At 43.9% G+C, this 17,188-nt stretch overlaps 1 long non-coding RNA gene across 1 annotated transcript; it reads right to left on the bottom strand.

Annotated features, from left to right (window-relative positions):
* Positions 1–9,284: 9,284 nt before the first annotated feature.
* LOC115171018 (uncharacterized) lies at positions 9,285–11,970 on the bottom strand. Its single transcript, XR_003871127.1, has 4 exons — positions 11,720–11,970; positions 11,251–11,310; positions 9,850–10,002; positions 9,285–9,373 (listed from the first exon to the last, which is right to left on the bottom strand). It is a non-coding gene; the product is annotated as an uncharacterized LOC115171018 (long non-coding RNA).
* Positions 11,971–17,188: the final 5,218 nt, after the last annotated feature.

The following is a 17,188-nucleotide window of genomic DNA, read 5'->3' on the forward strand; positions in this document are numbered from 1 at the left end:
CGTCCACCACTTGCGGTCCCCAGGATCGAGTTTGGGAAACACTGGACTAGGGGAGTTTTTTAGGATAAAAATAAATGGAATAGAGCTAAGCACAAGCAAAATCTGAGAGGAAAACTTGGTTCAGTCTGCTTTCTAACAAACACTGGGAGACAAATTCCCCTTTCAGCAGGACAATTACCTAAAGCACTAGGCCAAAAATGCACAGGAGATGCTTACCAAGACAACATTGAATGTTCCTAAGTGGTCTAGTTACAGTTTTGACTTAAATCGGCTTGAAAATCTATGGCCAGACTTTAAAATGGCTGTTTAGCAATGATCAACAACCAACTTGTGTCAGGGATTTCTTCGTCGTCAGACGATATGGCGAAATCATCGTCGGAAAATGAGGACCAATATGCAGCAGAGTTGAGATAGTTCATTTTGAACGTTTAATAAACTCAAAGATGAACATACAAAAATAACAAAACAAACTCACGATATACTGACAGTCCTGTTAGGCTCACACATGCTAAACACGAAACAATCTCCCACAAATACACAGACAAACACACCAACTAATATAGGACTTCCAATCAAAGGCAACACCAAACAGCTGCCTTCAATTGGAAGTCCACCCCAATTAACTCAACATAGAAACAGATTACCTAGACTAAACATAGAATTACATAAACAAGGAACAGTGCCCAAAAACCCCGGAATACATAAATCAAATGCCCTTTTTAGAAAAACCACCACCCCGAACCACATAAACCAAATACCCTCTGCCACGTCCTGACCAAACTACAATAACAATTAACCCTTATACTGGCCAGGACGTGACAACTTGACAGAGCTTGAAGAATTTAAAAAAGAATAATGGACAAATATTGTACAATCCAGGTTTGCAAAGCTTTTAGAGAATTACTCAGAAAGACTCACAGCTGTAAACACTGCTAAAGGTGATTCTAACATGTATTGACTCAGTTGGTTCAATACTTATCTAAACAAGATACACTATCCAGTGGATTCGGAAAGTATTCAGACCTCTTCACTTTTTCCACACGTTATGTTACAGCCTTATTCTAAAATTGATTAAATCATTTTTTCCACTCATTAATCACAATACCCCATAATGACAAAGTGAAAACAGATTTGTAGGAATGTTAGCAAATTTATTTACAAAAAACACAAATAGAAATATTTACATAACTATATGAGACTCTAAATTGATCTCAGGTGCATCCTGTTTCCATGGATCATCCTTGAGATGTTTCTACAACTTGATTGGAGTCAAGTTGTGCTAAATTCAATTGATTGGACATGATTTGGAAAGGCACAAACCTGTCTATATAAAGGTCCCACAGTTAACAGCACATGTCAGAGTAAAAATCAAGCCATGAGGTAAAAGGAATTGTCTGCAGAGCTCCAAGACAGGATTGTGTCGAGGCACAGATCTGGGAAGGGTACCAAAAAATGTCTACGGCATTGAAGGTCCCCAAGAATACAGTGGCCTCCATCATTCCTAAATGAAAGAAATTTGGAACCACCAGGACCACCGTTGGGACAAACAGCAATCGGGGGAGAAGGGCCTTGGTCAGGGAGGTGACCAAGAACCCAATGGTCACTCTGACAGAACTCCAGAGTTCCTCTGTGGAGATGGGAGAACCTTCCAGAAGGACAACCATTTCTGCAGCACTCCACCAATCAGGCCTTTATGGTAGAGTAGCCAGACGGAAGCCACTCCTCAGTAAAAGGCACACGACAGCCCACTTGGAGTTTGCCTAAAACCACCCAAAGGACTCTCAGACCATGAGAAATTATTATCTTGTCTGATGAAACTAAGATTGAACTCTTTGGCCTGAATGCCAAGCCTCACATCTGGAGGAAACCTGGCACCATCCCTATGGTGGAGCATGGTGGTGGCAGCATCATGTTGTGGGGATATTTTTCAGCGGCAGGGACTGAGAGACTAGTCAGGATCGAGGGAAAGATGAACGGAGCAAAGTACAGAGAGATCCTTGATGAAAACCTGCTCCAGAGCGCTCAGGACCTCAGACTGGGGTGTAGGTTCACCTTCCAACAGGACAACAACCCTAAGCACACAGCCAAGACAACGCAGTAGTGGCTTCGGGACAAGTCTCTGAATGTTCTTGAGTGACCCACACAGAGCTCGGACTTAATATACCGCTTCCGAGTATATTACTTGCTAATGTTGAGTCCATGGATAACAAAGTTCACATGATCAGGGCAATGGTTTCTTTCCAGAGAGACATCAGGGATTGTAACATACTCTGTTTCACGGAAACATGGCTCACTCGGGATATACTGTCGGAGTCGGTCCAGCCGACAGGAATAAACATCTCGGGGGTGTATGTTTCATGATTAATGACTCATGGTGTAATTGTAATAATATACAGGAACTCAAGTCCTTTTGCTCACCCGACCTAGAATACCTCACAATCAAATGCCGACCATATTATCTTCCAAGAGAATTCTCTTCGGTTATTGTCACAGCCGTGTCTATCCCCCCTGAAGACAATACCACGACTGCCCTTAAGGAACTTCCCTGGACTTTACGCAAACTGGAAACTATATATCCTGAGGTTGCATTTATTGTAGCTATGGACATTATTAACAAAGCAAATCTGAGGAAAAGGCTACCTACATTTTATTAGCATATAGACTGTAGTACAGTCGCTGGAAAAACACTCAACCATTGTTATTCCAACTTCCGGGATGCATACAAGGCCCCCCCTCCTTTTGGCAAATCTGACCACGACTCCATTTTGCTCCTCCCTTCCTATAGGCAGAAACTCAAACAGGAAGTACCCGTGCTAAGGACTATTCAACACTGGTCTGACCAATCGGAATCCACGCTTCAAGATTGTTTTGATCATGCGGACTGGGATATGTTCCAGGTAGCTTCAGAGAATAATATCGATGTATATACCGAGACGGTTACTGAGTTTATCAAGAAGTGTATAGGAGATGTTGTACACATTGTGACTATTAAAACCTACCCTAACCAGAAACCGTGGATAGATGGCAGCATTCGCACAAAACTGAAAGCGTGAACCACCGCATTTAACCATGGCAAGGTGACTGGGAATATGGCAGAATACAAACAGAGTAGTCAAGGCAATCAAACAGGCAAAACGTCAGTATAGAGACAAAGTGGAGGCGCAATTCAACGGCTCAGACACGAGACGTATGTGGCAGGGTCTACAGACAATCACAGACTACATAAGGAAACCACGCCACGTCGCGGACATTGACGTCTTGCTTCCGGACAAGCTAAACACATTCTTTGCCCACTTCGAAGATAACACAGTGCCACCGACGCTGCCAGATACCAAGGACTGTGGGCTCTCCTCCTCCGTGGCCGACGTGAGTAAGACATTTAAACGTGTTAACCCTCGCTAGGCTGCCAGCCCAGACGGCATCCCTAGCCGCGTCCTCAGAGCAAGCGCAGACCAGCTTGCTGGTGTGTTTACGGACATATTCAATCTCTCCCTATCCCAGTGAGCTGTCCCCACATGCTTCAAGATGGCCACCATTGTTCCTGTACCAAAGAATGCAAAGGTAACTGAACTAAATGACAATCGCCCCGTAGCACTCACTTCTGTCATCATGAAGTGCTTTGAGAGACTAGTCAAGGATCATATCACCTCCACCTGTCACCCTAGACCCACTTCAATTAGCTTACCGCCCCCATAGGTCCACAGACGACGCAATCGCCATCACACTGCATACTGCCCTATCCCATCTGGACAAAAGGAATACCTATGTAGGAATGCTGTTCATTGACTAAAGTTCAGCATTCAACACCATAGTACCCTCCAAGCTCATCATTAAGCTTCAGGACCTGTGTCTGAACCCCGCCCTGTGCAATTGGGTCCTGGACGTCCTGACAGGCCACCCCCAGGTGGTGAAGGTAGGAAAGAACACCTCCACGTCGCTGATACTCAACACTGGGGCCCCACAAGGGTGTGTGCTCAGCCCCTCCTGTACTCCCTGTTCACCCATGACTGCGTGGCCATGCACGCCTCCAACTCAATCATCAAGTCTGCGGACGACACAACAGTAGTAGGCTTGATTACCAACAACGACGAGACAGCCTACAGGGAGGAGGTGAGGGTTCTGGTTGTGTGGTGTCAGGAAAATAAACTCTCACTCAACATCAAGAAAACAAAGGAGATGATCGTGGACTTCATGAAACAGCAGAGGGAGCACCCCCCCATCCACATCGACGGGACAGCAGTGGAGAAGGTGGAAAGTTTTAAGTTCCTCGGCGTACATATCACTGACAAACTGAAGTGGTCCACCCACACAGACAGCGTGGTAAAGAAGGCGCAACAGCGCCTGCTAGACACGTGTATGTGACCAATAAAATTTGATTTGATCTGTTACCATGACAAACTGTCCATATGCTGTCCATAACGATTTCAGAAACGAACAGATTTCAAACAACACAGATTACCCTCAGCTCCAGCTAAATTAGAAACATCATATTTTCTTGGCGTTCAGAATATTTTAGCATGAAGATACTGAACATTTCATAATTTCTGTAAATAATAATCTAAATCTGACACTCAACTAGAGACAGGATCTAAGGATCTGTATTTGCCATTGGCAGGAAGTGAAGGAAATGTGTGGTTTGGTTCATGATGTGTATGAATGGACACTGTGTTTGTTCTTGGTTGCGTATCGCAAGTGTTACTTTGGTGTTGTGTTGAATTGTGTGCCGTTGTGTAGTTCTGGGTTTGTGGATAACATAATCAAAGGTTGCGGTAATGGATAGGACTTGTGTAGTTGTGTGGGTTTTGTGATTATGTAGATCTGTGTACTTGACTATATGATTGTATTTAGTTCTGTGGTTGCGGATCGGATATGGTCGCAATGCTTACTGCTTAGTTCTGTGGTTGTGTACATGGTTGCTCATGTTCTCCCACTCTTTGTGTGTGTGTGTGGGTGTGTTTGCATGTGCGTGCATGTTGTGCATTTTACACACATATAGTATGTTGTTTGAACCCAGAGACACAGTGTGGGAAATCCCTATGCGACGGGAAAGGAGGCAGAGCACAGCTGCCCTCTCATCACATGCCCTGAATGTAGAGCAGTCTGAATGCCGTCTGGCTCTGCCAACAAAGCATGCCACAATTTTATGGGCTTGTATATACGTGCGGTTCACCCATGATCCTAAAGCCGGTTTCTTAACATCTCTTCCACAGCCCAGACAGTCCTTTCCCTTCTCTCTCTCTCTCGCTCTGTCTGTCTGTCTGTCTGTCTGTCTGTCTGTGTGTCTGTCTGTCTGTCTGCCTGCCTGTCTCTCTCTCCCACAGAAAGTTCTACAGCGCTGACTAAACACACCATGTCGTAATTTTGGTGGCTGAGCTTCTCTTCAACTCAAAGATATTGCTTTTGACATTTAAGTTAGGCCAATATGAATAGTTGGCTAGGCCGAGACCGTTTTGGAAGAGTCTGTACATACTTGGTTTGTCAGGATAATTCCTTTACTTTCAAACTGACAAGACAGAACCATTGGGTCTTCCAAATTCTAACGGTGTGTATTATTGAAACTGTACAATGGGTCAAATAGTCAGAGGGATATATCTGTCATTACACTGGTGTACCAACATTTGACTGTGAAAGTACTAAACAAATTTGACACTTAATTCTACTGCCGATCCGGATAATATTACACTAGATCAGCATTTGATAAATATTGCGATACAGAATATGAGAAAAACATTTGCTTGTCAATCACTTTTGCTTCTTACTAAAAACCTGATGCTCAAGGCCACGAGTGTTGAGAGCCAAATAGGTCTAGGTTAATGAGCTCAATTGATGATATTTTAATGACGCTCGATCAATGGCAATAGATCATGGAGACAATGGCGTTGATTGATCAGCTCTATAGGGATTAAGCACGATCCATTATCATTAGTAATTACTGTATTCAGTCATTCAGTGTGAACATCTCTTTGCTAATCATCGGGTTTGATCGTTAGGAGGACGGGGATAGAGGTACTCACCGCTCTCAAACTTGCAGTTGGTCAGGTTGATCCACAGTCATCTGAAAGAGAAGAAACAGGCAGACCGAGGGGCAGATAGGTGCATTCTGACCATCCCTGACGAAACACTGACCATCCCTGACGAAACACTGACCATCCCTGACTAAACACTGACCATCCCTGACGAAACACTGACCATCTCTGACGAAACACTGACCATCTCTGACTAAACACTGACCATCCCTGATGAAACACCGACCATCCCTGACAAAACACTGACCATCTCTGACTAAACACTGACCATCTCTGACTAAACACTGACCATCCCTGACTAAACACTGACCGTCTCTGACTAAACACTGACCATCCCTGACTAAACACTGACCATCCCTGACTAAACACTGACCATCTCTGACTAAACACTGACCATCTCTGACTAAACACTGACCATCTCTGACTAAACACTGACCATCTCTGACTAAACACTGACCATCCCTGACTAAACACTGACCATCCCTGACAAAACACTGATGAAACACTGACGAAACACTGACCATCCCTGACTAAACACTGACCATCCCTGACTAAACACTGACCATCTCTGACTAAACACTGACCATCTCTGACTAAACACTGACCATCTCTGACTAAACACTGACCGTCTCTGACTAAACACTGACCATCTCTGACTAAACACTGACCGTCTCTGACGAAACACTGACCATCCCTGACTAAACACTGACCATCCCTGACTAAACACTGACCATCCCTGACTAAACACTGACCATCTCTGACTAAACACTAACCGTCCCTGACTAAACACTGACCATCTCTGACTAAACACTGACCATCCCTGACTAAACACTGACCATCCCTGACTAAACACTGACCATCCCTGACTAAACACTGACCATCCCTGTTGACCATCCCTGACTAAACACTGACCATCTCTGACTAAACACTGACCGTCTCTGACTAAACACTGACCATCCCTGACTAAACACTGACCATCCCTGACTAAACACTGACCGTCTCTGACTAAACACTGACCGTCTCTGACTAAACACTGACCATCCCTGACTAAACACTGACCATCTCTGACTAAACACTGACCATCCCTGACTAAACACTGACCATCCCTGACTAAACACTGACCGTCCCTGACTAAACACTGACCGTCCCTGACTAAACACTGACCGTCTCTGACTAAACACTGACCATCCCTGACTAAACACTGACCGTCTCTGACTAAACACTGACCATCCCTGACTAAACACTGACCATCCCTGACTAAACACTGACCATCCCTGACTAAACACTGACCATCCCTGACTAAACACTGACCATCTCTGACTAAACACTGACCATCCCTGACTAAACACTGACCATCCCTGACTAAACACTGACCATCCCTGACAAACACTGACCGTCCCTGACTAAACACTGACCATCTCTGACTAAACACTGACCATCCCTGACTAAACACTGACCATCTCTGACTAAACACTGACCATCCCTGACTAAACACTGACCATCCCTGACTAAACACTGACCATCCCTGACTAAACACTGACCGTCCCTGACTAAACACTGACCATCTCTGACTAAACACTGACCGTCTCTGACTAAACACTGACCATCCCTGACTAAACACTGACCGTCTCTGACTAAACACTGACCATCCCTGACTAAACACTGACCATCTCTGACTAAACACTGACCATCCCTGACTAAACACTGACCATCCCTGACTAAACTCTGACCATCCCTGACTAAACACTGACCATCCCTGACTACACACTGACCATCCCTGACTAAACACTGACCATCTCTGACTAAACACTGACCATCCCTGACTAAACACTGACCATCTCTGACTAAACAGTGCCCTGCTAACGCCAAGTTTAACTGAATTTCCATTCACAATATTGAAATGTTTTCTCCAATCATCCAGATTTGAGTGGGATGTACTGCACGGACTATAAATCCTTGTAATAACAAAGTATGGTTCCATCAAACATATGGTTTCATTGGGACGGCTTTCTACATTGATTGTAAATTGTGCTTCAAGTCAAACACATTGCTAGCCAAGCTTTTACAATAAGATCCAGCTATACTGAGCTGCTCAGTGTCAGCAGCATGTCATTTCTGTAAAGGCCCGAGTTCCCCAGTGCCTACTAACAGGAAGCACAGTGCACCAAAGGCCCTTCCTTCCATTTCTCCCCCTCTCCCTTCCCCTGGTTACTGAGCCAAGATCCTAGACAAACACATCATTGGCCAGTACAGGATGATTCATACTAGTGTTACTACCACCACCTACTGGCTACAGGTCTACGGAGCACCATGCTCACCCACACCGCCAAAGCTCACACCTCATAGCAAGAAGAGCTAGCTAGAGGCTGCTAAACCGCAAAGCCGCATTCATGTTTTCAACGTGCCCAAAAGTCAACCTCGTATGCATATTCATAAACAAAAACATAAATAAACAAACAAATACACGACAACGTAAATAAATAAATAAATGAACTGAACCAACCGCTCTCTTTTAATAAGAGTCAAAATAAAATGGTCGGGTGTATCGCATTGTGACTGGTCCTCATAAAAATCATGCACCCTGACAATAATTAAGAGCAGGGCAATTTGACTTTCCGCCGTTGGAAAAGACAGACTCTTAAAAGGTACTGGTCTTGTAAACAGAATCTGAGAGCTCATTTTAAGGACCTGTATAGTTCACATGGCGCTTATTACTAGTTTCTGAACTGTTAAGCCTTCTCCTCTCCCAGTATAAAAAAAAAAAAAAGGGGTGTGCCAAACTGTGCAGTAAAGAAATCCGCCATAAACTGTCCTTCGCTCTGCTCTCTCAGAGTCCTTCATCGGCTCCTGAATGTCATACGGTATGCAAGATATTTTAACGAGGAGATCAACTGGGTGGTGTGCCGTGGTGGGTACAAGGTTGACAACCAGGGTCTGGGTAAAAAAAACACATTGCCTGCTTATACATGATATCATTTTAACTACCAATACTGTTATTATTATCATCAATGTATATAGAAATACTAATCGTTTATAACAGTATTTGGTATGCAGTAATAACATAAACCAATAAATGGGATGGTCATTGCATCCTGGTCGTTGCTTTTAGGAGCCCAGCTCACTCTGGGGTCTCTCTATTTGCCACCACCACCACCTGACAACCCTACACACCCACCCGTACCACCCAGCAGCACCGAATCCTATTGGGATCTCTGACCCTCAATGTCGGGCAGCAGACATCAAAAAGATCCCCTTGTTTACCCCTTGTTTGTGGGGTTGTGGCCCCATAGCCGCAGGTTTCGTCGCCTGTGCGGTTTGTGGGCGTGCCGAGGGACCTTGGGAGGCATCTGGAGGGGAAAGAGTGGGACGAGGGCCTGGTTTAATGGACAGGTACTGTAACCAGAGAGCTGTGCTCCTGGCTGCTGCAGCGTCGCCCACTGTCTTTACAGACAGGCAGCTGCTCATAACCCGCCCGACGCTGCCTCCAGGCCCAACCCCCCTGTGCCACCTCCCTCCCTTCCAACCCCCTAATACATTCCTCCCAGCATCCCCCTCAGACAAGGCTCAGGCTGCCCCTTGGGATCCAAATGGGCTGCCAGCACTGCCACATTTATGACATAGGTAATGTGTGTGTGTGTGTGTGTGTGTGTGTGAATGTGTGTGTGTGTGTGTGTGTGTGTGTGTGTGTGTGTGTGTGTGTGTGTGTGTGTGTGTGTGTGTGTGTGTGTGTGTGTGTGTGTAAATGTGTGTGTGCGTGCATGCGTGTGTGACCACGTGCGTCCAATCACAAAAGGATTAGGAAGAAAATGGAGCCTTGAGGTACCTCTTCTTCCTGATGAGTGCCACTCCTGGAGGGACATTTGGAGTGTTGGGCTCTTGTCCCTGCTGGCCACCCTGTGCCTTGTTGGTCCCAGGGGAGTCACACGATGATGATGGAGATGTCTCCTCGTCTAGGACATCCTCAGGAGGCCTCATCCTATTGAATGCAAAAGGAAGCAAAACATTATTTAATTATCAATCTATAGGGATATATACAGTACCAGTCAAAAGTTTGGACACACCTACTCATTCCAGGGTTTTTCTTTATTTTTTACTATTTTCTACATTGTAGAATAACAGTGAAGACATCAAAACTATGAAATAGCACATATGGAATCATGAGGTAACCAACAAAGTGTTAAACAAATTGGTATTTTACCAAATAGGGCTATCTTCTGTATCCCACCCATACCTTGTCACAACACAACTGATTGTCTCAAATGCATTAAGAAGGAAAGAAATTCCACACATTTCTGTGGAATTTCGAAGCTGGTTGAGAGAATACCAAGAGTGTGCAAACCTGTCATCAAGGCAATACTTTGAAGAATCTAAAATATTAAATATATTTTGATTTGTTTAACACTTTTTTGGTTCCTACATGATTTCATGTGTTATTTCATAGTTTTGATGTCTTTACTATTATTCTACAATGTAGAACATATTAAAAATAAAGAAAAACCCTCAAATAAGTAGTTGTGTCCAAACCTTTGACTGGTACTGTATATATATATATATATTCGGCATTTGTTCAAAAATATTTACATTCAAGACCAATATAAAATCTTAGTTGGCCCCCATTTGAGAAAGTAGGAAATTGTATGTGCTTTGAAATAAAAGCATTGCGGGTGTTCTGGGAATTAATCATTAACACAAACGACCAAAATAAACACTGAACAACCACATCTCTGCTACCAGTGTTAACTGTCAACTGGCTCCTGACACAGAGTCCGCTTCTGGTCAACATGTCAGCATAGCAGTAGTAAACACATTCACCTCCAGGAGAATGGTAGAGATGTATTCTACTAACCAACACCCCTGTGAATGTAAACAGTGAGTACCCACATGGCTAACCACAGGGACACCTGAGCTAAGTAGGGCAGACAGTAAATAGCTCAGATTACGAGCGTGGGCTCATCAAAGCACTGAGGTTAACCAAGAGGGTTACTATAAGAGTCCCAGGTAGGTAACTGGCCACCATGCAGGTGGATGGGAGCTGAGACACTTTGGGTAGACTGGGACACCCAACCTGGCTGGATACCATAGCAACATAACCACCTGAGTTGTCTGGTCCTTATTCATCTGGTTCCATGGATGGTCTGTTTGAACCCAGGTAAGGTGACAACAACCCTCAAACTAAAAGCACAAGCTGAGGTGTGGAAAAGGGTGTGTGTAACTGATAGCCTACCTGGCATTCCTTACAGCACTGCTCAAATATGACCACACTTCCCCTCATACGGTGGAACAGCTATGGGGCAAAACAGAATTATCATGCAGCTGTATTTTACATGTGTCAAGTGTATGCCTACTCTGTCCCAAAGAGACAGAACGATTCTGTCAGAACCATAGCCTACACATATCAGTAAGCTACTCTACAACCATAAAATGAATGACATAGCTAGCTCATCTTTGATATTCTGTCTAAGTTACAGACAAACTGGCATGGTGGGAAATGGAGGGAAACGTGAGGGCACAACTCTGTAGCTAACGTTACCCTACAGTAGACAGTAACGTCAGCTAGCATACATAAAACGTTTATCATGTCAACATGCACATCAAACTGTGCCACTGTGGACCAACTTCAACTTAAACCCATTTTAGCTAGCCATTATGGACTATTGTCGATCGTTAGTGTTTGATATGAAATATTTTCTTACCTTTATCATGTCAGGCCCGAATGATTCTTCACCACAGGTCGGTAGACATGATGCTCCAGACCGAAGACACGTTGTCTTTTAATAGGCGCTAGGCTTTACTGTTCTTATGACCCGATGGGCTTTTGATCGAAGCGCCAAATACCTTTTTTTTGTTTTACTCGCGCTGTCAATCAACTACAAACCTCGTAGTATTGGTTCCTATGGACATTCTAGAATCCTGGGGACAAATGACACCGGAGACTTTACAGAAGAAAATAGTCGGTTACACATCATCTAATAACTCAGCAGGTGCAACTGTATCCGTGGTTGGCGACACTGTCTGGGGGCCTGTGGCTCAGTTGGTAGAGCATGGTGTGTGCAACGCAAGGGTTGTGGGTTCGATTCCTACGGGGGGCCAGTACAAAAAAAAAAAGAAGAATGAATGACTAAATTGTAATGCCAATGTAATGGGTTATAATGGGTTGTTACAAACTCCTGGTTAGGCTTATTTAATTATTTCACGTAGCATACCAGTTCATAATGCGTTCTGAAATTAGCATTACTCTAATTTACCAATGTAGGCAATGTTCCTACAGTCTGATTGGATGTTGCGGACTTGAATTTAGGCCTACAGGCTCTGTGACATGACATTTCAATGTGGAAAAGGAGGGTAGAGAAATGTTCTTATTGGCAGGTAGGCAGCAGAAGCCAATGTCGACTGTGCAAAACTGCAATAAGTTAGGCCTATAGGTGTGAAAAGGTAGACGTGTCTTACGGTGTTAAGGGCGGGAGGCAAAGGATAAGTTGCAAACATAGGTTTTATTAAAATAGTGGTAGAAGTAAATAACAATGTCGGCAAAAAAAAGACTTAGGATGTGTTTAGACAGGAAGCCCAATTCAGATATTTTTTCACAAAATTGATCTGATATGAAAAGATCTAATGTGATTGGTGAAAAGACCTATTAGTAACGTTTTGCCACCAAAACAAGTTTGCTTCCGTTTGTTTCTCTTTACTTCCTAGTGAATTTATTAGGCCCATTCTTTTGCAAAATGTTTCTTAAACGAAAGCAAACGAAACGGGGTGGGACATACCTGAATTTGTCCAATAAAAACTCACTTTAGTTGCATAACGTAGGCTAATGATTATACCCATGGGGTGTAGGAATCATTACTCCAAAACTGAACGTTTTGCAACGACAACTAGCGTTTCTATTGGACAGATTCAAGAACAAACCCAAAGTCAGAACTCTGAATAAATGCACAAACTATAGGAAATAACTTAATTAGTGACACATAACTTGCTAGCCATATGGGGAGTATGTTATAGTCATACACATGTTTAAAATCATAGCAAAGTTCAAAAATGGCATAATTTAGTGCCAGCACAGAAGGGGATGCACGTGCGCACTTCAGGCTGTCGCCATCACAATAGGCTTCTCTTATTTATGAAGATGCAAAATAACTTTTATTTCCAAAATTGGCCGGATTTATAGCTGTAGCTAGCTACAGATTGTTACAACAGATAATGTGATTTAAGATTGTTGGTGTCTATTACTGGGAGTTACAGGTTAGATACTGTTTGGTCTAGCACAGAGAATTTTCAACCAACCTTAACAATTTCTTCCAAACATGTATCTTCTAAAATGTCTGTGTCCAGTTACAAGTGGTGCTTTTGAATTTCAAGTATTGAAGTAATCCAACAATGTGTACACGCCATCTTTCAAATCTTCTCTCATTGATCGAGACAGGTGTGTCTCGATCTGCGGCACTTTGGGGTGGACACCCACCTATCTTAATCAATGAGAGAAGATTTGAAACAGACAAGATGGAGGTGTACACATTGTTGGATTACTTCATGGAGCATTTTCTAAATTCAAACACACCACATGTAACCGGACACAGATATTTTAAAGGATACATGTTTGACTGAATCGAGAACAAAAATAATATCAGCAAGTTAAGGTTGGTCTAAAATTCTCTGTGCAACCAGTACCTAAACCTATAACTCCCAGTAATAGATAGATAGATACCAAACATCTTTGGTTAAATTACATTATCCGGTGTAACAATCTGTAGGTAAGCTGTAGCCTAATGCATCAGATCAATTTCTATATTCTCTATGAGTCTATCTATTCAACTGGTCACGGAAAGCTATAGGCCTACTGGGTGTGCAAGCTTTTGTTCCAGACCTGATTCATCAGCTTACTGTTGACCAGAGGGCTGGGGTCAATTTGAATTGAATGCAGTCAATTCAGGAAGCCATTTTAATATAAAATTCTCTTTTTTTATATAAAAAGGCATCTATTTTCCATGACTTCTCAATAACCTGAGAAGTAGAAGTGATTTATTTCAAATGTTTTTTTCATTTGAAATAAATCACTTCTACTTCTCAGGTTATTGAGAAGTCATGGAAAATAGATGCCTTTTTATTTTTATTTTGAATTGTTATTCAAGTTCACTTCCTGAATTGACTGCCTTCAATTTGAATTGGTAGGCCGCCCTGGTTGACCAGACTGAAGACCATGATTAACCCAAAAATCAAGATAAACACTATCATTCAGTTCACCGTGCACATTATGCTCCCTGGATCAGTCTCACCTTTTCCTCCCTAAAACTTAGTAAGCCTATTTACTCAATGTGGATGTGTGTTGTGACATTTGATCTCAGAATAGGGGTGGATGGGCGCTGTCCTGCTACATCCCCATAGAGCACTAATGGTAGTTTAGACATAATCTTGCTTTCACCCAGAATGTTGGGAGAGATACGTTTGGACACAACAGCTAGCAGAGAGTGAGAGACTTTTTCATGGTAGGCCGTCATTGTGAATGAGAATTTGTTTTTAACTGACTTGCCTAGTTAAATAAAATAAATGCAATAAATGTTCAGCATCATAGTAACACATTAACACCCCAAGGGGGCAGGTGGTGTGAGTGTAGCCTACACCAGCTGTTTCTTCTGTGAGTTGGCCATGGCCCCAGTTGGAATCATTGGATGGTGGGTGGTGGCTGCTCAGTAGGTGGGCCTGCTATGGATGGACTGCTTTGCGTCAGTGCTGTTTCAGCCACACATATGCTATTTGAGTGACTGACTGCTTGGTTGGGTTTACAGCACACCCATTGTCTGAACTATGGGGATGCCTTCTATATCAGCCTACATGACATAGCCACTGCAGTCTACTTCCTCCCCCCATCAGTACTCTCCTCTGACTGATCCTGTCAGATATCTAGCTGTTGGGCGGCCATTTTCATTCCTCACCCTGAACAGGGCCTATAAATCAGGTGGTCCCCTCCCCCCCCACCCCACCCTTTCACGCATTCAATTAATCCAAATGATTTCTACAGGAAATCTGATGGACCAATCAATTCACCTGCACATTTCAATACCCCTGCAGATCCATCGAGTGCCTCTGTGGCTGTAACTGCACGGCTCCATCGCTCTTGTAAAAACATTATTAATTGCTACGCGAGCTGGGCCATCCATCTTTCTCCGTCCGTCCGCCCGACACGGGCCCGGCAGGCAGCACAGAAAAGGCTGAATGTGTAATAATGTGCTCTGGCGACAGGCCGCGCCTACTACTACGTCCCTTTAATCCTATTAAAACAGCTAGCAGCGATAGGGCCGCTCCTCTCCTCTCTCTCGCCATGCAGGGCCCAGTGTGATGCTACTGACGCTGGGAGACAATGGTGTGGTCAGGAGGTGGGGGAATCTCAAAAGACTCATCGGCCTCTAGACTCTGCACCTATCGACCGCTCTGATGGTGGTCATTGTTTCCGTGTTGTTGTTGGAAGGAATGCTGAGGATGTGTGCAGTGTGTGTGCAGTGTGTGTGGGGTGGGGGTGGGGGGGGGACCTTTGGTTGTAGCTACGGTAACCTACCACCCCCCAATGCCTCACTGTAACCCGTGTGCCTGCCATTGTCTGCTAGAAGCTTCCCTCCTTCCCTCTGCTGAGTAAATGGAGTAACAAACTGCTCCAGTTGTTTTGTGGTAGTTCAGTGCTTGTCTTTGGACAGTTATGTATTGTGTATTTGGTGAATATTATAACTTAATGACTGTCTTTGTCAGAGACAGCTGTGGCACCCCCTTTCTTCCATTTTACATGTCTAAAGCCACGTCTCCAGCAGATGGTCAGTGGGGAAGAGAGAACCCTGGACCCCTACCCTCCCCCTCATCCACACACCAACCTCCACGTATCCCACCTCACAAAGCTGGTCAGTGTCCACCCCATCATCCATCAAGGTCTGGACAAGCCCCACTCACTCTAAAGCCATTGCATGAAAACACTAGCAATCATGGATATATCTGAAAGTCTATATTTTGAATGTGTGACACTTTGTGACAGTGTTTAGAAACTTGATCTAAAATCTATAGATCTACAACCTTCCCTATAAAGGCCCGATGAAGCAGATTCGTGCTCTTTCGTATAGTGTAGAACATAGCCTAGAGAGTTGGTTCTAATATCATTTCCTCACTCAGCCAGCTAATTAAACCAGCAGCGCATCAGCAGTTAGCACTTAGTCATAATGACAATCATAACCCTTCTGTAGTGTCGGCAGAGTAGTCTACAGGGTTTTCCATTCACAGTGAATGAGCACAATAAGCATCCATTCATTCACCCAGTGGATGAATGGTCCACTGTTGGGATCAGGGTCCCTGTTCTGTGTTTGTGTGGTTCTACAAACACAAATCCAATGGTCAGCGGGCCAGTCGGACACATTGCGTTTTAATATCAGCCTGCTGAGAGATTGCCCTGTTTCAGAGCGCTAATCAATTAGCATGCTCTCGTTTGTCACAGCCCGTGCCCAGAGAAATAAGCTTCAGTCGCCTGTTAAGACTATATTGATTTTACACTTGCCACAGTCAAGGCATATTGTTGATGGTGCGTGTCGTAGGGGTGGTGAGGGGAGGTGTTCGGGGTAGGGAGGGAGGGAGCTTGTTGTGGTCTTTAAAGAGCTTGCATGTGATTCAGTACACTGCCCACTCCCCTACTCCCTCCCGTCTTGCAATTTATTAGCGACTTCAGCCCTAACCCAGAAGGCCCTTTGACACAAGCAACGGAAAACAATTTTCACAGCCAGGCCCACTTTTTCCAATACCTCAAGTCACGTTGTGCTGCTACGGCTGTGGTTATAGGCCTCAGAGAACCTGTAGTGTTTACTGAGGCTCTTAGCAGATTCTCTGTCAGTTCCTGGATGGTTAAGGGGTTAAATTGGAGTAGTAGGGGTATGGGAGGAAACAACATACAGTGGCAGTTGAATTGGCTTCCCTTCAATAGAATTATGAGAAACCAATCAATTTTGGGGAAGTTATGCTGAACAAAAATATAAACGCAATGTGCGACAATTTCAACTATTTTACTGAGTTACAGTTCATATAAGGAAATCAGTCAATGGAAATAAATTCATTAGGTCCTAATCTATGGATTTCACATGACTGGGCAGCCATGGGTGGGCCTGGGTAGCCAGGCCCAGCCAATCAGAATTATTTTTTCC

The sequence above is a fragment of the Salmo trutta genome, chromosome 32 (genome assembly GCF_901001165.1).
Source record: "Salmo trutta chromosome 32, fSalTru1.1, whole genome shotgun sequence".
Classification (NCBI taxonomy): Eukaryota; Metazoa; Chordata; class Actinopteri; order Salmoniformes; family Salmonidae; genus Salmo; species Salmo trutta.